The 20,967-nt window shown below is 41.6% G+C and overlaps 1 long non-coding RNA gene across 4 annotated transcripts in view; it reads right to left on the bottom strand.

Moving 5' to 3' along the window:
* Positions 1–20,967, bottom strand: part of LOC132542484 (uncharacterized) — a 36,907-nt gene extending 15,940 nt beyond the window's left edge. The window contains exons 1-2 of one of the 4 annotated variants that reach the window (XR_009553493.1): positions 20,712–20,966; positions 533–646 (exon numbers count right to left, since the gene is read on the bottom strand). This is a non-coding gene — a long non-coding RNA (uncharacterized LOC132542484). Of the gene's footprint in view, positions 1–532; positions 647–19,222; positions 19,235–20,711 lie in introns of those variants that run through there. The other 3 variants (XR_009553494.1, XR_009553491.1, XR_009553495.1) reach the window with 3 other exon arrangements.

Below are 20,967 nucleotides of genomic sequence, written 5' to 3'. Positions count from 1 at the left end.
AAGGTAGGAGGCAAAGCTGACTCTGAGAGGAAGCTTGGTATTATAACCTGAGGTGCAGGTATAACCTCACAAGTATCACAAGGCCATTGGACTGCATTTCTGACTATTAGTTGGGGTTGGGATGGGGGCAGAGGAGTGACATTTCTTGTTCAAACAATGGAAATTCTGAGAGAGTACTACAGTATTGGAAATTTAAAAAAAATTAATTAATCTTATCCTGGGACTGAGAGCAGACATACACACACACACACATCTTAGAATTCATGAGGCCTTGGTAGTACCCATAGATGGCACCAGGGGAGCTCCATAGATGGTGGACAGTGCTGTAGAGTCTCTCCACTATCTCTAAATTAATTAATTAATTAATATATTTTTAAGCAAAACATAATTTTAGTTAGCTCTCTCTATGTACAAAGCACTGTTACATCACCTCTGATAAAGTCCTCTGGTGTTATTGGATAGAGTTCCATTGTATAGATGGGGACGCAGAGGTTGGAAGACAGCATTGTAGAACAGAGCCAGCCAGTCTTACCCATTTGCCCCTTGGGGGAGGTGCAGTGACTTGTGCTGAAGGAAACCATGCTGGAATCCAAGCAGGGTGAGGCCACTTCCGGTCCCCAATGAGTGACTTTCCAGTGGGCCCCACCTATGGGGAAAAACATATCCTCTGTGAAGACCCACTAACCTCACAGAATTGGAGGTGGCAGGAAGAACTTTTGGGTGAGAACAAATATAAGAGAAAACAATCAATGGAGTAACAAATGCTAAATGACTACGCAGTGGATAGCATAGCAGAGCTCTTCCAGCAGATTATAACTGTGGACGCCAGGAAGCAGAGCATCAGACTTGCAAGTCTGAGGGTCTGGCTTCCATCACCAGCACATGACCTCCTTGCCTGAGACCAAGTTTAACTCCAGTACCGCCATCTGCCAGAGAGACCTGTGATCTCTCTCTCTCTCTCTCTCTCTCTTATAAAATGACATAAATAAATCTTACAGTCAGAGGATGGTTATTTCAGCAGAATGAACGTACTACCATGTCCAAGGATCTGGGTTCAAACCCCTGCAGGAGGGAAGTTTCACAAGCAGTGGAGCGGTGCTGAACGTGTCTCTTATTCTTTCTGTCTCTCCCTTCCTCTCTCTCTCTCTCTTTCATACTGTCTTTCATTTCTGTAGAGGAGGAGGAAGAGGAGGAAAGAAAAAGAGAAAGAAAAAGAAATCATGCAGGCACTGAGCCTCAGCAATCATTCTGGTGGTAATAACAATAATAATTCAAAGAAATTGTATTTGGGGTCACCTAGCCTCCTCCCTTTCAATGTCTCTAATTGGTTTCTCCAAGATGAAACTCTACGGTAAGTCAAGGAAGCCAGTCCAAAAAGGAACACACTAGCCTTGCTGCTGACCCTTGACCCAGAGTGACCCATTGCTCTGCAACCTGCTCTTTTATCTCTGGGGGATTTGTGGTTCATAAGTGTCATGGGTCACTTGTCAGTTTCCTCCATTGTACTATGCCTCCTCAAGGTCAGAACTGGTTTTTTTAATCCCTGAATCATCAGCAGAGGATAGGACTTAACACCAGGAAGTACTAGATAATATTGCTAAATACCTTATTGATCCTTCTTAGTTTTCACATGAAAGTCCCTTCAAGAGGGCTTTCCCCAGTTGATCACTCCAGCTTTCCTGTGAGCTACCTCAGCATAATTGTTTATTGGATGATCAGTTTATATAACTTCTTTATTGGGGGATTAGTGGTTTACAGTTGACAGTAAAATATAGTAGTTTGTACATACGTAACATTTCCACGTAACAATTCAACCCCCACTAAGTCTTCTTCTGCCACCATGTTTCAGAAGCTGAACCTTACCCCCCCTACCCCAGAGTCCTTTACTTTGGGGCGATACACCAACTCCAGTCCAAGTTCTGCTTAGTGTTTTCCCTCCTGATCTTGTTTTTTCAACTTCTATGAGTGAGATCATCCCATGTTCATCCTTCTGTTTCTGACTTATCTCACTTAACATGATTCTTTCATGCTCCATCCAAGATGGGATGAAGAATATGAATTCACCATTTTTAATAGTTGAGTAGTATTCCATTATGTGTATAGACCACAACTTACTCAGCCACTCATCTGTTGTTGAACACCTGGGTTGCTTCCAGGTTTTGGCTATTACAAATTTTGCTGCTATGAACATAGGTGTACACAAATCTTTTTGGATGGGTGTGTTGGCTTCCTTAGGGTATATCCCCAGGAGAGGAATTATAGGGTCATAGGGTAGGTCCATTTGTAGCCTTCTGAGAGTTCTCCAGACTGCTCTCCACAGAGGTTGGACCAATTGACATTCCCACCAGCAGTGCAGGAGGGTTCCTTTGTCCCCACAACCTCTCCAGCATTTGTTGCTGCTATCTTTTCTGGTGTATGACATTCTCACAGGGGTGAAGTGGTTTTCTCATTGTTGTCTTGATTTGCATTTCTCTGACCATCAATGACTTAGAGCATTTTTTAATTTGTTGGCCTTTTACATCTCATCTGTGGTGAATATTCTGTTCAAATCCTCTCCCCATTTTTGGATGGGGCCACTTGTTTCTCTTGTTGCTGAGTTTGGTGAGCTCTTTATACATTTTGGCTACTAGCCTCTTGTCTGATATATGGCATGTAAAGTTCTTCTCCCATTCTGTAAGTGTTCTCTTTATTTGGGTACTGGTTTCTTTTGCTATACAGAAGCTTTTCAGTTGATGTAGTCCCATTGGTTTATTTTTGATTTAGTCTTATTTGTCATTGGATTTGAATCATTGAAAATGCCTTTAAATTTAGGCAAAAAAGTTTTCTGCCAAATTTTCCTCTAAGGATCTGATAGTTTCTGGTCTAACATCCAAGTCCTTGATCTATCTGGAATTTATTTTTGTGTTTGGTGAAATATAGTGGTTCAGTTTCATTCTTCTGCAAGTTTCAACCCATTTTTTTCAACACCGTTTGTTGAAGAGACTGTCTTTTCCTCATTTAATAGTCTGGGCACTTTTGTCAAAGATTAGATGTCCATAGGTGTGGGAGCTTACTTCTGGGCTTTCAGTTCCATCCCACTAGAAAAATCCAGATTTTATTTTATTTATTACCAGAGCACTGCTCAGCTCTGGCTTATGGTGGTGCAGGGATTGAACCTGGGACTTTGGAGCCTAAGGCATGAGAGTCTCTTTGCATAACCATTATGCTATTTACCCCCCCCCCCTAGATGAACAGTTTGTTAAGGCGAAAAACTAACTTTGACTTGTATCAATCAGCTCTGTCTCAGGCTTTCTATAATTTCTATAATTGGAAGCATGGGTTTTTACTGCCCTGATCCTACAAACCCTCTCCCTCCTCCCCACCCTCCAGAGAAGAAAGGAAGGAAAGAATGGATGAAGGGAAGTGGGGAAGAGAAGGGACAGGATAGGAAGAGCAGGGCTGGGCAGGGCAGGGGGGGATGGGAGGGGAGAGAAGGGGAGGGGAGGGAAGGGAAGGGAAGGGAAGGGAAGGGAAGGGAAGGGAAGGGAAGGGAAGGGAAGGGAAGGGAAGGGAAGGGAAGGGAAGGGAAGGGAAAGGAGAGAATGAAAGACAAAAGACAAAATGCTGTTAAGTTAAATTACTCAATCTTGCATTTTTCTTCTCTTTTCTAACTTTTTATTTTTATTTATTTATTTATTTATTTATTTATTTATTGGCTAGAGACAGCCAGAAGTTGACAAGAAAGGGGAGATAGAGAGTGAGAGAGACACCTGCAACCCTACTCCACCACTCATGAAGCTTCCCGCCTACAAGTGGGGACCAGGGGCTTGAACCCGGGACCTTGTGTACTATAATGGGTCTACTTAACCAAGTGTGCCATCACCTAGCCCCACAATCTTACATTTTTCTAATTCACTTTTGAATATTGCAAAACTTTCATACATTTTAAAAACTAGATACTGCATTTTCACATTCCAGCATACCTCCCCTCCAGTTCATACAGAATTGCTCTGGCTTTCAGCAACCATTACCTCTTGCACTGTCATGTCATTACATTTTCCTCTTACATCCTTAACACACATTTTGGGTGGACACTCAAGGTTCACCAATAAACGCTAGACAAAACAGGAGGTTTTCAGTAGCATCTTTAAGATGAAATGTCTGAATTCTGGTGTTTGATAAAATTCTCTTGTTAGTAAGCTGAGACAGACAGAGAAGGGGGCCAAGTGAAATGCGCATAGTACTAAGCACAAGGACCTGGTCAAGGACCTGGGTTGGAGTCCCTGCTCCTCACTTGCAGGGAGGATGCTTCACAAGTAGTAAAGCAGGTCTGCAGGTGCCTTTCTTTCTCTCTCCCTCTTTTTCTCTCCCCCCACCACGATTTCTCTCTGTATTAAAAAAAAATTTTAATGAAATGGTAACCTACTAGAAGCTGACTTTCTGATAAAATTCATGGCTTCTCCTACTGGTGGTTAGAGAGTCAAAAGCATAAGAAATGATAAAGTCTGTTCAAAGTAATAAGTTATGACAAGACCCCTGCGTTGGATAGGTAAACTAGGACTAGAAAGCAGACCTTGTGCGTGAAGCCTCAGGTTCAGTCTCCACCATGACATGACAGAGTGATGCCATAATTCTTTCTCTAAGTGTTCTCCACCACACCTGCATAAGACAGAGAGAAACTGAAAAAAGGAGAGACATATATATAGAGAGAAAGTGAGACACACGTAGCACTGTTTCAACACTCATGAAGCTTCCTTCCAGCATATTTCTAACAAAGTCTTACAGTCTGCTAATTTCTGGTTGGTTTGTTTCTTTTTCTTTTGTTTTTCACTTTCATGTGTGTCAATTCTGGAAATCCACATATGAGTGAAATCACCCAGTAGTTTTCTTTCACCTCTTCGCTTAGTTCACTAAGCATAATCATCTCCAGTTCCATTCATTTTGTATCAAAGAACACAATACCATCTTTTTTAATTGCTGAGTAGTATTCCATGGAATACATGTCCCATAACTTCTTTATCCAATCATCTGTCCGTGGGCATTTTGGCTGCTTCCGCTCTTCAGTTAATGTGAATAATGCGGCTGTAAACACAGGGATCCCAGCACCTCTCTAAATAAATAAATCTTTAAAAATAAAAACTCTGCTTAAGCATACGTGGCACATAGCGCAAGGATCAGAGTGAGGATCCAGTTCGAGCCCCCGGCTCCCCACCTTCAGGGGAGTTGCTTCACAGGCAGTGAAGTAGGTCTGCAGGTGTCTGTCTTTCTCTCCCCCTCTCTGTCCTATCCAACAACGACGACATCAATAACAACAGTAATAACTACAACAATAAAACAACAAGGGCAACCAAAGGGAATAAATAAATAAATCTTTTTTAAAAAAATTTTTAAATAAATAAATTAAAACTCTGGGGGTCAAGCGACAGCGTACCAGGTTTAGTGCACATAGTGCGAAGTGCAAGGACTACACCAAAGATTCCAGTTCGAGTTCCAGGCACCCCACCTGCAGTGGATTCTTAGAGCAGTCTCTGAGCCCCAGGGATAACCCGGGAGGCAATAAATAAATGACTAAATAAAAGCACTGCCCCCACATGCGTATGCACTGTTTATGGTTCTTGGAGTCAAGCATCCTACAGTACTTACTGCACAACATTTCCATAGACAAGATAGAAAAATAGCAAGTGGCTGGATTGAGTTCTCAGCAATCAACATGCTGTGCTGAAATGCTAATGAACTGCTTGGCCTGTGGAGGGGCCTCTGAATTGAGTAGCACTTTCCCCAGTGGCTTAAAGGAAGTATCAACTGCATGGTTACCAAGTGAATTAGTGATGGTGTGTGTGTGTGTGTGTGTGTGTGTGTGTGTGTGTGTTTGGGGGGTGTTATGAGGAACTGTTAAGATCAGAAAGTATCACCTTAAAAATTAAATGGTGGGGCTGGGTGGTGGCGCACCTGGCTGAGAGCACATGTTACAGTGTGCAAGGACCTGGGTTTAAGCCCCCAGTCCCCACCTGCAGGGGGAAAGCTTTGCAAATGGTGGAGCAGGGCTGCAGGTGTCTCTCTGTCTCTCTCCCTCTCTATCTCCCCCTCCCCTCTTGATTTCTGGCTGTCTTTATCCAATAAGTAAATAAAGGTAATAATTTTTTTAAAAAATCAATGGTGCTAGCCTAGGAAAAGACCAAAAACAGCACAAATGTAACAAGAATAAGTGCTGTGCCTGACTTTCAGATTTCCAAAACCCATTACAAACACACACACACACACACACACACACACACACACACACACACACACACACACACGGAATGGGATACTAGACTTCAGAATTTTTTCTGACTAAGGCAAGGGTTTTATTATTAATAATTCCAGCTCTTTAATATGTCTATGTGTGACTCAATCTGAGTCACGAGCACAGCGTAAAATTAATAAAATATGATGCAAATCCTGTTTGTAGTTATATAAATAGAGTAATTAAATTAGGGAAGGGAAAAATCTGACCATAATCTGAACTGGCCAAAGTAGCAAATGGTGATTAGGATTTTAATCCTGGATGGGGTCCTACAAGAGGGGCCTCTATAAAGTGGGCCTTAAGCCAAAGGACAAAACAGGTGAGGGCTCGAGGAACCCTAACAGGTGAAGAAGTGTTCAAGGAAAAGAGATGTTCAGTTGGAACAGAAAAATCCAAACGAGGGCCTGGGAGGAGATTCAGCAGTAGAGTACCCGCCTTGCCTGGATGAGGTTCTGGGTTTAAACACAGGAACAACGTGAGTACAACAAAGAGAACTCCATGAATGATTTTTCTCTATTACACACACACATTAAAAATAATAATAATAATAATTGGACCAGAAAGATGGCTCAAAGGTAGAGCACAGTCATACATCTGACTTCCAATATTATATTTAAAAAGGAAGGAAGCAGGGGTCAGGCAGTAGCACACCAGCTTAAGTGCACATGGTGGGAAGTGCAAGGACAGGTGCAAGCATCCCAGTTCGAGCCCCCCGGCTCCACACCTGCAGGGGAAGTCACTTTGCAAAAGGTGAAGCAGGTCTGCAGGTGTGTATTTTTCTCTCCCCCTCTCTGTCTTCCCCTTCTCTCTCCATTTCTCTTTGTCCTATCTAACAACAGCAGCAACAACAACAATGGGAAAAAAGATGGATAGAAGGAGAAGTGGATTTGTGGTGTAGGCACCAAGCCCCAGCAGTAGCCCTGGAGGAAAAAAGGAAGGAAGGAAAGAAGGAAGGAAGGAAGGAAGGAAGGAAGGAAGGAAGGAAGGAAGGAAGGAAGGAAGGGAGGAAGGAAGGGAGGAAGGAAGGAAGGGAGGAAGGAAGGGAGGAAGGAAGGAAGGGCGGAAGGAAGGAAGGAAGGGAGGAAGGAAGGAAGGGCGGAAGGGAGGAAGGAAGGAAGGGAAGGAGGAAGGGAAGGAGAGAGGGAGGAAGAAAGGAAGGAAGGAAGGAAGGAAGGAAGGAAGGGAGGGAGGGAGGGAGGGAGGAAGGAAGGAAGGAAGGAAGGAAGGAAGGAAGGAAGGGAGGCCGGGTGGTGGTACACTTGGTTGAATGCACATGTTACAATGCACAGGGACCAGGTTTCAAGCCCCCCCGTACCCACCTGCAGGGAGAAAGCTTCACAAACAGTGAAGCAGTCCTGCAGATGTCTCTCTGTCTCTCTCCCTTTACCTCTCAATTCCTGGTTATCTCTATTCAATAAATAAATAAATAAATATAATAAAATTACATAATAAAAAAAGGAAGGAAGAGCAGTCTTGGTGACAGAACAGTGTTACACCAGGTTCAGTGCACATGTTACCATGCACAACGACCTGGATCTGAGCCCCTGCTATCCACCTACAGTAGAGTGGGAGGGGTGTGGAGACATTTCACAAACAGTGAAGCAGGTCTACAGGAGTCTCTTTCTTTATCCATATATGTATATATATTCTCTTCCCTTCCCAATTTCTCTGTGTCCTACCAAATACAATAGAAAGAAAAAAAATGACTGCTATGAGTGATAATCCTAGTGGCAAAGAAAGAAAGAAAGAAGGAAAGAAAGAAAAAGAAAGGAAGAAAGAAAAAGTAACAAGAGAACTATTTAAAGGAACATGCTAAATGTCTTTAAATTTCCAGTGGTCACAATGAGAGGAGCATTTGATGCACTTTAAGTAGTATCACTGAGCCACTGAGCAGAAATAGGGTTAGCGGTGTGAGAGGAGCCAGATAAAGTCAATACTGTCAATGAGCAGGCTTTGATCATGAGCAACAGAAATCCCTGGATAGAAGAGCTCATCAAATGCTGAAAAGGTTGAAAAACCAGAGCTGGGACAGACAAGAAAGAGTTGGCTCCAGATGACCTTGGTATGAGGAGCTTCTTGGCCATCTTCCATGGCACCGCCCTTCTAATAAAAGACTTCCAATCATTTCCTTAGTCTCTTGTGTCTCTCTGTTCAGGCCTCAGAGGCATGGTTTTTATTAGACATGCTGGGTCACATGCTGCCCCTTAACTGTCCCAGGAAAAAGACATGAGGAGTCTAGCACCCTTTGACTGACATGACATCCAAATGTATCCAACCTAACCTGCTCCAATGGAAGGTAGACTTTCCACCTCTCCCCCCCAAAATCATGGTGTTGTTAAAAGGGGACATTGATTTATGGCACTCCCCAACATACACACACACACACACACACACACGAAAAATAATTACTAATTAGCGCTCGTGATTAAAAACTACTTTATAAATATGAAATGGTCCAGAATATAATATCCACTGAAGCCACCCTTCATATATATTCAAGCACAGATCATGGGGTCAAATGGAGAACGTTCTAACCTATAAAAGGCCAGTTGTTGACTGAGCTTAAAGATCCCTGAAATACTAAGACCCAGCAACTCTAGGTCATTTTAAACCTTGAGCTGTATTAGAACCCTGTGAAGAGCTTCTTCAAATTATTTCTGCCTATATCTCCTTAAAAGATTTGAAGCCCCCCCCCACTCCCCATCTTTATCCCCCAACAATTCTCCATCTTCAACCTTCAACAATTCTTCATCTGAGGTTCCCAGAGAACAGAAACAGGATGCTAATCAAATGGAAAAATTATTCTTCTCCTTCACCTTCCCCTTCTTCCTCTTCCTCTTCCTCTTCTTCTTCTTCTTCTCCTTCTTCCTCTTCCTCTTCTTCTTTTTCTTCTTCTTCTTCTTCTTCTTCTTCTTCTTCTTCTTCCTCTTCTTCTTCTTCTTCCTTCTCCTTCTCCTTCTCCTTCTTCTTCTCCTTCTTCTTACCCTTACCATTCTTCTTCTCCTCCTCCTCTTTATTCTTTTCTCCACTAAGAGATCTTGACAAGCTTTGGGAACATCTAAGTTGTCGATTTAAACTGTGCAAAAAATATCTGTGAAAAATGAAAAGGGACTTGTGGAAGAAAATTAATAGTTGGTGTTATCTAACAATGCTGTGAATGTTGGCTCCCTTCTGCTACTGCTATTTTGTTTGGAATCAGTCCAACTTTCACCATGCATAAAGGGAGACAAGATCTGTTTGAAGTCATTAACAGTACCAATAGGAGGGACATTTGAATTAATAACCAGGAGGCCTGTCAGCCAGGAGCTATTCTGAGCATAATCTTTTCCTTTGACTTTTTTTTAAGACTGATATTTTGGTATATTATACTTGGTCCAGCATGTTGTTTCTGGGCCAAATAATTTATCTTTCTACTTTTAATTTTTTTTTACATTGACCTAAGTAAGACTTTTTAATTTATTTGCGTGGAGTGCCCTCCTCTGAATTCTGTTAGGTGCTATGAAGCAGATTCCCGAACATAAAGAATTCCCTGGGATTGTGCCAGAATTAACAATATATTTAAAGACATAAGCAAATGCTTTTGAGATAGTATTAAGTGAACAGAGAAAAGTGTAAGGCCATGCATAATACATGATATTCTGAATTTTCTTCCCTGGAAATAAATGTATGCCAACATTGATTTTTGCACTGGGAAGATGATTCTCCAGATAAAGGGTATCACCACTATGGTGTTCTTTTAGAACCTTCATGGAAAACCAAGAGTTAGTAGACTTGAGTTAGTAGACTCCACTCTGTGATGGTGGATTCAGATAAGAATCAAGCAAATTTCTCTTCATGCAAAAGCTGGTGTGACAGTTGAACTTTCTGTGGTTTGTGGGAGTAGACCCTCATTGGGCTTTGTTTTCTCCTCCTTTTCTCTCTTCCTTTTCTTTGCACTAAGTCTCTGACTAGCATTTGCTTGTGTTTGTCTCCTTCCTTCTCTAGTGAGTTCTGTCCCACTGGGACCTGCACCTACTCCCTTTGGAATTTCCATCACCTAGCATGGCTGTCAGCACAGACAACATCCAATGACCTAATGAGAATGTAACTGAACCAGCCAGGAAACTCCACATTGAGACTTGAGAATTTCCAAGACCCTGAACACATCATTGGAAAGTTCATGCTTCCTTTATCTTATTTTAGAGGGCACCTGAATTTTTCTCCACCCAAAAGGAGTCATGAAGTATCTTAGGCTTCTGGCTTGTGTTTCTCCAGGTTTCCAGGGTGCTAAGCACAGGGCACAGGGAGCTTACTAAGTTAACTTGCTGCCATTAAAACTGACCCTGGGGCCAGGGAGATAGCATATAGGACTAATATGCAAGAAGTCCCAGGGCCAGTCCCCGGCATCACCAATAGCATTGAGCAATACTCTGGTAAAATAATAATAATAATTAAATGTGGGTGAGAATGCTGGAGAGATAAATCACTGGGTAGATTATGTATCTTGCCATGTGTGCAGCTCAGGTTTGAGCCCCTGTACCACATGGAGATGCTATGGCATCAGAGGAAACTCCAGCAATATGTGCCATGTATATATATGTATACGTATACATATACATATACATATACATATAGCCCATAGTGGTAAAATCTCACATATGCAAGACCCTATTCCACAAAAAAAGAAAGGAAAGAAGGAAGAGGGAGAGAGAGAGAGAGAGAAGAGAAAGAGAGAGAGGAGAGACAGAGCAATTGTGCTTCCAAAAGCACAATATTATTTCTTCTTAAAATACAGATTGGGGGTGTAGAGACAGGTCTGTGTTAAAGGAAAGGACCTGCATGTCGAAGGTCCCAGGGGCTCCAGGTTCAGTCCCTGGCACCGACATACAGCAGAACTGAGCAGTGTTCTGGTCTCTTCTCTCTCTCCCCCCCCTCGTGTGTACGCATGTGCGTGCGAGTATCTCCTTCATTTCCTTTCTCATAGAAATACATGAATAAAACTTGGGGAAAAAAATCTTTCTACTAAGTAGACTTTCAGTTAGGTTTTCCATTCAAGAGAATCTTTTTTTCTTAACCATAGGGACTGCCACATCTTAGATCATACAACTAACAATGTTTCCCTTCTTTCTCCTTCTTTAATGTTCATATTCAGAATCACCTCAGTTTACAGAGTGAGGGCTGAGGGAATATCTAATCTTAGTAGTCAGACATTTATCATATTCGGATGACCAGTTTAGAAGGGAAGACAGCAGCAGTGGAAATATCTCTGGGACCTCTACAAGGGATTAACTCAACTGGCTGTGGAATGTCAGAGCCTCACTGACTGCCCTCCAGTGAGGAAGGCATTTCTCATTCTGAAACTCTAGTGACTCTTAGGAAGGGATTATGGCAGATACCACACACAGGCAGGGCATTTGTGCTTCCAGCTAGACTGATGTATCTGACCTTCACCAACACAAATGTCCTATGATCGCCAGAAAGACAAGCCCAAACAAATACCAGGCCTCTTGGTCATCATTACCTTAAACCTCCCAGGCCATAGTGCCCTGGGCAGAGCCTACTGGAATTATGTGGTGATGTCACCCAGGATGATAACTGAGCCAGGAAGTAGAGGCTAAGTCCTTTACTGGTCAGGCTAAGACTCTAGCCACAACAGTCCCATCAAAGCCATGCCATGGACAAGCCTAGAATCGGTGGTGATCACTAAGAGCTATAGAGATGCTAAGGGCTTCCCACAATCCTTGACTGTCAATTAGCAAAGCATGTGTAAATGTTTTGACAGAGCATTGGAATATTTCACCTGGAGTTAGCAAACTTAGATACTGACAAGAAAAACTAGACCGTGTTTATTCAAGATACTTCTATGCACTTCTTTATTTTCTTCTCTCACTATTCTGCAAAAAAAAAAAAGATTGACAAGGCTTGGACTTTCTTCTGAACCTGGTACATGATTACCACTTCAAAGCTCAGAATTAAAAAAAAAAAAAAGCTCAGAATTGTAAAGTGTGTGTTCTTGTTCAATAAGTATTTGGTTTTTGTTTTTGTTTTGCTATTGTTGTTGTTTATTGCCACCAAGGTTATCACTTCAGTGGCTGCAAGACATATCCACCTCTCCTAAAAGTCTTTTGTTCTCTCTTTATTTCCTTTGGGATAGATACAGAGAGAAGCTGGGAGGGGAGGGGAGATACACACACACACACACACACACACACACACACACACACACACACTGCAAATGGGAATCAGGAGCTTGAACCCAGGTACTTCTTCTTCTTCTAGCGTTTGCCAACCCAGGTGCTTAAGCATGGTAACATGTACACTCTACCAGGCACACTATGCCCATCCCTAATGAAGATTTGTTGAGCATCTAATGTTTGTAATGTTTCAGGCACTGAGCTGGTTGCTACAGATTAAGATGTTGGACACAACATGGGTGACAGCCTAAGGAAATGGTATTCTCTGGAGGTAAACCTAAAAATCAGCTCAAACCATTGTCAGGCTTTCTTGACTAAAAGTGAACAATTAGCATTTGCTGTCAGAAGTCTAGAAGTAGCCACCAAGTGCATAAATTCTCTGCAGTCACATCTCATAGCCCACTGTAGACAGCTCTGGGCTATTTCAGACTTGAAAGGACCAGACTGAGCCTTGTCATGTCATGTCAACATGTCTGGCTGTTTGTTAGTACTATTAATTTTAATTATCCTTTCTGGATGCTGTTCCAGGCGCAAGACTCTTGGTTAAGGACCTTCACCATGAAACCAGGTGGTAGCAGGGTTCTTCCTTAAATGCCTTGCTGGAGTCTTAGTAGTAGTAGTAGTAGTAGTGTGTGTGTGTGTGTGTGTGTGTGTGTGTGTGTGTGTGTGTGTGTGTGTGTGTTGGAAAGGGCTATATTCTGAAAGTTCAGTCTCACTGACCCTTCTGGCAGAGAAATCGCCCAGATATCTATGTCCTGGTATAGTGGTAAGAATCTTCCAGGCTATGGCAAAGGCAGACTGCCTTTCTGCCCCTCCTTGCTGGAACCCTAACAGCATTCAGTCTAGGTAGGTATTTAGTAAACCTCTGAAATTATAGTGGAAATGAGATTAGGCAGGTCAGAAAGTTCTGTAAACCATGAAGCCATGACGTTCTGTAAAAATGAAGAGTCTTGTCATTCGTTATTATAAGATAGTAATAACATCATTAACTGGCTAGTTAACTTGATTCAAACTAAATATCTTTGCTTGTATTCATTTTTTTTTTTACTCTTTCCATTATCTGTTCATTCTTTATTAGGGTGTAATTTACATACAACCCAATGAGCAGATTTTTATGTTAGAAAGTTAGAATAGCCATTGAGTTCACTAGTTTTTGAATGCCATCATGTCAAGTAGTTATACAAAGAATTATATAAAGTCTACTAGCTATACTTTAACTAATATAAATATTTAATGTTGGATATTGACTATGATGCATACTTAAGAATACAGTGTTTGCGCCCCTTTGCTCATCCCCATTTAAACACTGAAACCTCAGTTCCCACTGTGACTATATTTGGAGAAAAGTAAGACTTGTGAGGAGGTGACAAAGGTTAAGTGAGGGCATCAGAGTGAGGCCTTAATCCCCTAGTACTGGTGCTCTTGTAAAAGAGGAAGAGACACCATAGCCCTTCCTTTAAAATCTGCTTGCAGATTAATCCAGTTTGCAAGATAATGTTTCAACGCTGTGAGTAAAGAAGTGTGATGCAAATAAGATTAAATATAAGACAAAGGTCAGATGCGCTACAATCTTCAACAGAACGGATGAGACTCCCGGGGCAATTACTGGTAACTGACTACACACCAGATGACCTAGAGTGATTTGCAAGCCACATACAAGTTTAAGAATTGCACTCTGATTGCCTCCAAGTCAGTCTTCAGGAAGGCTTCCCTGAACACACACCTACAAAGTGTACCTGACCTTATTGCTCTGCTTTCTCTGCTACTGGGCAAGGGCTGTTCCTGGAATCTTGAGGGCTGGGGGGGGGGGGGAGTCTTCCTGGGTATAACAACCTGTGAAGTGATGAGTGTCACAGCTTCTTCAGACTTCCTGTCTCCCCTTCTTCATTCCCCTTATCAACCTTGTGCCATCAGACTCTACTTATAAAACTGACAAAAGACTATCTGTATAATGAGACTTAAGTCGCTGCTGGACAGGCCACTCCCCCCTGCCAGTGAAACCCATGTGCGTTTTAAGCAGTGCTGCTGCAGAGATTATGTTTGAATTTATACATTGGTGATGCCTATTCCAGTCATTGGCCTCTAGTTGTATTGATTGTATAAGCCCTAAATTTTTCTTTATCAGTTCGGACTAATTTTTTATGTTTTTTAATATTTATTTATTTATTTTCCCTTTTGTTGCCCTTTTTTATTATTGTTGTAGTTATTGTTGTTAATGATGTCGTCATTGTTAGATAGCACAGAGAGAAATGGAGAGAGGAGGGGAAGACAGAGGGGGGAGAGAAAGATAGATACTTGTAGACCTGCTTCACCGCCTGTGAAGTGACTCCCCTGCAGGTAGGGAGCCAGGGGATCCTCATGCCGGTCCTTATGCTTCATGCCACGTGTGCTTAACCCTCTGCACTACCACCCAACTCCCTGGTTGGACTAATTTTTGTTTTGGATAGAGATAGTCAGAAAGCAATAGGGAAGGGGGGACAGAGAGACACCTGCAACACTGCTTCATCACTTGCAAAGCTTTCCCCCTGCAGGTGGGGACCAGGGACTCGAACCCAGGTTCTTGACATACTAGCACTCAACTAGGTGTGCCACTACCTGGCCTCCAGGTTGGACTAATTTTATAATGCCACAGGAATCAGCTAAAGTTTGAGATACCTCAACTATTGCTTTTTATCATGATGTCATACACATTTTTTCTTAGTAAAAAAAAAAAAAAAAACTCTGGAATGACATTGCGCTATAACCTCATGTTAGCTCCAGGTGTGTATTAATGAAAACCAACACCCATATAGACTATACTATTAGCACTTTAAGATCTAAAGGGATCTATTATTTTTTCCCCCATCTACTGTTAGAGCCCTAATCCATTTAGGCTGCTACAAAAGAATTCTATAGACTGTGTTGTTTGCTTTATTTATCTTGAATAGAGACAGAACAGTTGAGAGGGAAAGGGAAGGGGAAAAAAAGAGAGAGAGAGAGACTTGCAACACTGCTTCATCACTTATGAAACTTGCCCCTTGCGTGTGGAGACTGGGGTCCTTGAACCCAGGTCCTTACACACTGCAGTATGTGCAATTGACCATATGCACCACCATGCCTACATGCTTTAAGTAGTAAATACCAATTCTCACAGTTCTGAAAACAAAAAATCCAAGATCAAGGTCCCAGCACTTTCAGTGTCCAGTGGAGGCTGCTTACAAGAAGCCATTTTCTAGCTGGGCCTCTTACATTAGAGAGAGCGAGAGCTTTACCTTCCTCTATAAGAACCCTAATACCATTATGACCCCACCAAAACCTGATTACTTCACAAATGTCTCCCTTCCAAATACCACCCTCATGGGGAATAGGGCTTCAGCATCCAAATTTAAGGGAGACAAAACATTCAGCCCAAAGCAGTTAGTGCATGTTATTATATACACGATAAATGAAGTTGTCCTTGAGTAGAATAAGAACGAGACTTTCCCAGTGAGAGGAAATTGAAAGTGTGATAACTGGCTCACGGGGCTCGAACACATTTCCTTGGGGTATTCTACCCCAAAACCGGAGTGTTCCCAAAAGTAAGGCTTAAGAGAATGTCTTATGCAAAACACTTAACCTTAAAGAGTATGTCACTCTTGAGTCTTGGTAAATCCCTAAGAACTCAACGCCACTTCTGTTCATGGACTATTTTGCCATGGAGATGTGTGTGATGTAAGTAGCTACTCTTTGGGGAGTATGAAACTCATCCCCAAAGGGGACCATCCACTGCCTCATGGGGGCTCTGCCCCCAGACAACCCACTGAAGGGCAGGAGGCCACGCAAGCTCTCCCTCACTGGGAATTATCATCTGCGTCGTGCCAGAAAATGCCTCATACATGCTGACCAGTGGGAACCTAGGCCTTTCATCACTTCATTACACAACAGAATTCCCAGAAGTTAGAAGCTGAAGCTGAAATGCCATTCTCCATATGGGTTCAAAATCTAAAGGGAGACTAAATCAGTTATGTCTGCTGCAAGTCTCAGCATCTGAAATAGTTCCCCGCTGATTCTGATGTAAACACAGGAGTTAAAGCCCTCCTTTCTGTAATCGACTCATGCACACCCCCAAAGTAAGATTATCTGTGTTTGACCATGAGAGCATGACCAGACATGAATGGTTGCCAGCAAGGCTGTCTTTCTTGATTTAAATAAATAATATCTGGCATAGGGCAGGCTTTTCCAGACCAACATGATCTCCAGACATGCATGTTGTTTTATGAAGATATATAGCTACATAAAGCTATTTATATAATCAATATATCTTTCTCAGCTATAAAGTCTAGGACGGCTTTTCATGTAATCTCATTCTCACAGATTGAGCCGACAAGTGAGAAGTCATGACGAATGCTGGAGGGCACACCAGGTTTATTTATAACAGATTGGTATATCTTGTTTCTGTGTACTAGGAAATGGAAATAGGTTTTGCAAATCCTTCTCCACCCCCCATAACCACACACACACACACACACACACACACACACACACACACAGAAAACAGGAGCTGTCTCATCTGAACCCTTTTACTATCTAATATAATATTTTATCTTTAAACAGGAAATGAATGGTCTGTTTTGACTTGTGCAAGGCTGGTTCTGTTCAAGTGGAAAGGTCTTCTTTGAACTGAATCCCTTCCTAACTCAGTTGTTTTAAGGGATCCCTTTAAATACCTGTCTCTTCCTAATCATTATCACTTCAGTATACCATGAAAGTGGAGGAGCTGAGAGGAAAGATGAAATGGAGACATGGGTCTGGGTAGCATTTTCTAAAGATCCAAAGGGTTTTCATCTAAGGACTGGCTTTTTTCTCTTATATTGTAGAATTTAAAACACCCTTTTAAAATTCTAGTCACTGTCTTTAGGAGACCTCAGAAAACGGCAACACCGCATTTTCTCCCACCTAGAGTTTCCTGGCCCATTTGACTAAAACTGAGCCAGGTTCATATTCTTCTAGTCGACAGAGAAGATGGGGGGGGGGGGGAGAACAAGACACTAAAGGAAGATACAGCTATAAGCCAAGAAGCACATGACTAAAATTTGAACATGACTGATCTGAAACAAGATAAATTAAGCAATGTATCCCAACAAGACGCATGTACTAAGAGCACCAAAATGTGAAGCACTAAGTCTTTCTGGGGTGTTTTTGGAAACAGTCTAAATAAGGAAGGATCTCAGGGATGAAGCTGTCCTCCATCTTTCCTTTTATCCCTTCAGCATCAGTGTAGCCTGAGCTTAGTGCTAGGCACTGAGCTGATTGCTGACCAGTCAAAGAGGAAGGAGAGGCTCTCCCTAAGTTTCTCAAAAATCCAAGGGTTGAATGTGAAGGGAAGCACTTTGAGAAAGAGAATCATGTGATGAAACGTATTCAGAACACTTTGTAGTTACTGAGGCAACACAAAAATAGATCCAAAAAGTTTTGTCCTAGGAGCCAGAAGGTAGTTCTGTGGGTGGAGTGCGCTCCTTATTACATGTAAATGTGATAAACCCCGGATTTGATTCCGCTCACCATATGAAAGCACCATGGGCAGCATCAAGGGGGAGGGACGTCCCATGGATGGTAGGGGTGTATTGGTGTCTCTTCCTCTTTCCTCCTTCTCTCTCTTTTACTCTCTCTCTCTCTCTCTTTCAGTGTGTATAACAACATTGGCTCAGAGAGGCAACTTGGTCCTGGGTTCATTCCCCCAGCATCATATATATTTTTTAAATTATCTAAAATATAAAGTTGTGTGCTAAAAACAGAACTGACACTGACCTACTGACCGTGTGAGTGAGTGGTGGTGGCAAGCAATGTAACTACAACAATGTAGGGAAGACATTGTCTTTGGTATTTTTAAATATTGACTTGTTTTAGTCTCGTGATTTGCCTTGGGAATACAAGTATCATTCCTACTTTAAAAGGCAAAGAAGATTAAGCAATTTGCCAAGTCAAACAGCTATCCCACAACAGAGCTGGGGTTTGAACCTAAGCTTTCCAACTCCTGTGTCCACACCTTTAGCCATCACACTGAGAATTTTTGGAACGTAAATAATGCGACATTGTTTGAAGAGGGACAGTGTCAGATTTTGTGACATAGCAGAAAGAGATCATAACATTAAGTGTCAGTGGACCTTTGACCCAGTTTTCAGAAGTTCAGGATGATCTAGAGGTATCTTTGGTCTAAGGTATCTAACTGGTCTAAGAACGGTGACCACAGGACCAACAACCAATGGAGTGTGATGTCTAATTCTCCCACAGATTAGTGAGAGGAGAACTGTATTGCTTTGATCTCACATCAGATCACTTTAAAATTTAGTTCAACATTTAGTTATGTGAAGTTATTATTACAGCATAATAACTTCACATAACTTTTTGCTTAAAACAATATTTTATTTATGAATCTATAATTTATCAATTATAAAATTCTATATTACAAAAAATAAATTAAATAGTATGTGGGGTCACCAGAACTTTTTTCCTAATTTCTTCTTGCTTTTTTTTTCTTCTTACTTACTTTTATATTATTATTACCACTAGGGTTATTGCTGGGGCTGGGTGCCATCAGTCCTGGCAGCCATTTCTCTCCCTCCCTCTCTCTCTCTCTCTCTCTCTCTCTCTCCTTTATTTTTGATAGGACATGGAGAAATTGAGATAGAAAGGGGAGTTAGAGAGGGAGATAAAAATGGAGACACCTGCAACATTGCTTCACCACTCATGAAGCTTCACCCTTGCAGGTGAGCATTGAGGGTTTGAGAAGGGATCCAGAGCAGGGCAACATATACTCTCTACTTACTCTCTACTGGGTATGCCACCACCAGGCCCCATTCTTCTGTCTCTTGACATCTGATTCAAGCTGCTTCTTTGATGTATTTAAAAACCAATCTTCAAGCTGCAGGAGTATAATAATTCATACTTGGTTTAGTCAATAAAACAACCGATGTTGAATAAGCGCTCCTCTCATCACTCCTGAGGTAATATTCATTCTGTTCTTATATAATTATTTGATAATAAATGTGTGAAAATATAGTTATTTATGGGGTTTTCTTTACAAAGATGGAAGCAGTACACACATTACGACACAACTTATTTTGACTTCATTTGATCACTTAAGGGTATAGATTGTACACAACTTTCTGGTTATTTCTTTTGCGGGCCAAACAATATTCCATGTCCTCCATGCTTCACCATCCCCTTATTGATGGGTAGTTTCTAGGGGTTTTTTATTATTATTGGATAGAGACAGAGACAAATTGAGAGGGGAGAGAGAGAGAAAGGCAGAACGACACCTGCAGCTCTACTTCACCACTTGTGAAGCTTTCCCCCTAAAAGTGGACAACAGGGGTTTAAACCCAGCTCCTTGCACACTATAGTGTGTGCACTTAACCAGGTGTGTCACTGCCTGACCCCTGGTAGTCTCTAGATTTGTTATCTCTTCAAATAATGTTAAGGTAGTATCTTTGTATAATTGTTAATAATGTTAAGGTAGTATCTTTGTATAATTGTTAATAATGTTAAGGTAGTATCTTTGTATAATTGTTAACAATGTTAAGGTAGTATCTTTGTATAATTGTTCCTCCTTCCATTATCTTTAGCATTGAAAATTACTCTGCAATACCTGGATATTTCACTAAATATTTCTCCTACATATAAGGACATGGCTACTAGAATTTGACCTAAAATAAATGGCCTATCTAGTTTAAAACTTCAGTTGTGTTCAATACTCCATATCTTCTGAGACACTGCCCCTCCACTAGTAGACTGCATGAAAGAATTTCCAGCAGTGGAAATTGTGTGGAATTGTATCCCTCCTACCCTATGGTTTTGTTAATTAATCCTTTCTTAAATAAAAAAAAAAAAAAAAAAAGAATTTCCAGCAAATGGCAACTCCCAATTCTCTTGGATGAGTTTCTCCATCTACTTACACCTTTGAGACTCTTTTTTTTTTTTAAATAAAAACCATTCACTGCAAGTTCTTATGTTTACACCTGATCACAACTTTCCAAAATTAGAGTTGAAATGTCAACGAAATCCCAAGTTTGCAGCGAGTGCTCCTCAGCGGGACCACTAAACATGAACCTTTGGAACTGAGGTCATCTTTGCCCTGTTTTGAAGAATTGCTCTTTCCTCCTCCACCCCCCCCATTCAACTTTAGATATTTCCAGTGTCTATTTTTATTCTTTTTTTTTAATCCAAGTAAATTAAACTTTACTGAAAACAAAACATGTTAGGACATGAGCGAGAAAGAACGATAGAGAGAGAGAGGAATGCACTCACTCACTTACTTTCTTGTTGGTCACATGGTATTCCCCAGGAACAGAGCTCCATTTTTATTCTTATTGGCAAGAAGAATGAGGAGGGGGGGAGAGGAAGAAGGAGGAGACCTAAAAATAAAACAAGGTGCAAGAGCGCAACTTTCTCTAAGCTGCTGTCAGTGCTCCACAACCGAAAGTCATGGCCAACTTCTGCTTCCTTAACTCAGCAGACTTCCTGTCACTCCTTCCATGCTCTCCACCACCCCACCTCTTCTGGAACTGTTTT

This window comes from Erinaceus europaeus, chromosome 13 (genome assembly GCF_950295315.1).
Source record: "Erinaceus europaeus chromosome 13, mEriEur2.1, whole genome shotgun sequence".
Lineage (NCBI taxonomy): Eukaryota > Metazoa > Chordata > Mammalia > Eulipotyphla > Erinaceidae > Erinaceus > Erinaceus europaeus.
The sequence above is the reverse complement of the archived record's forward strand: the minus strand, read 5'-3'. Positions and strand labels throughout refer to the sequence as shown.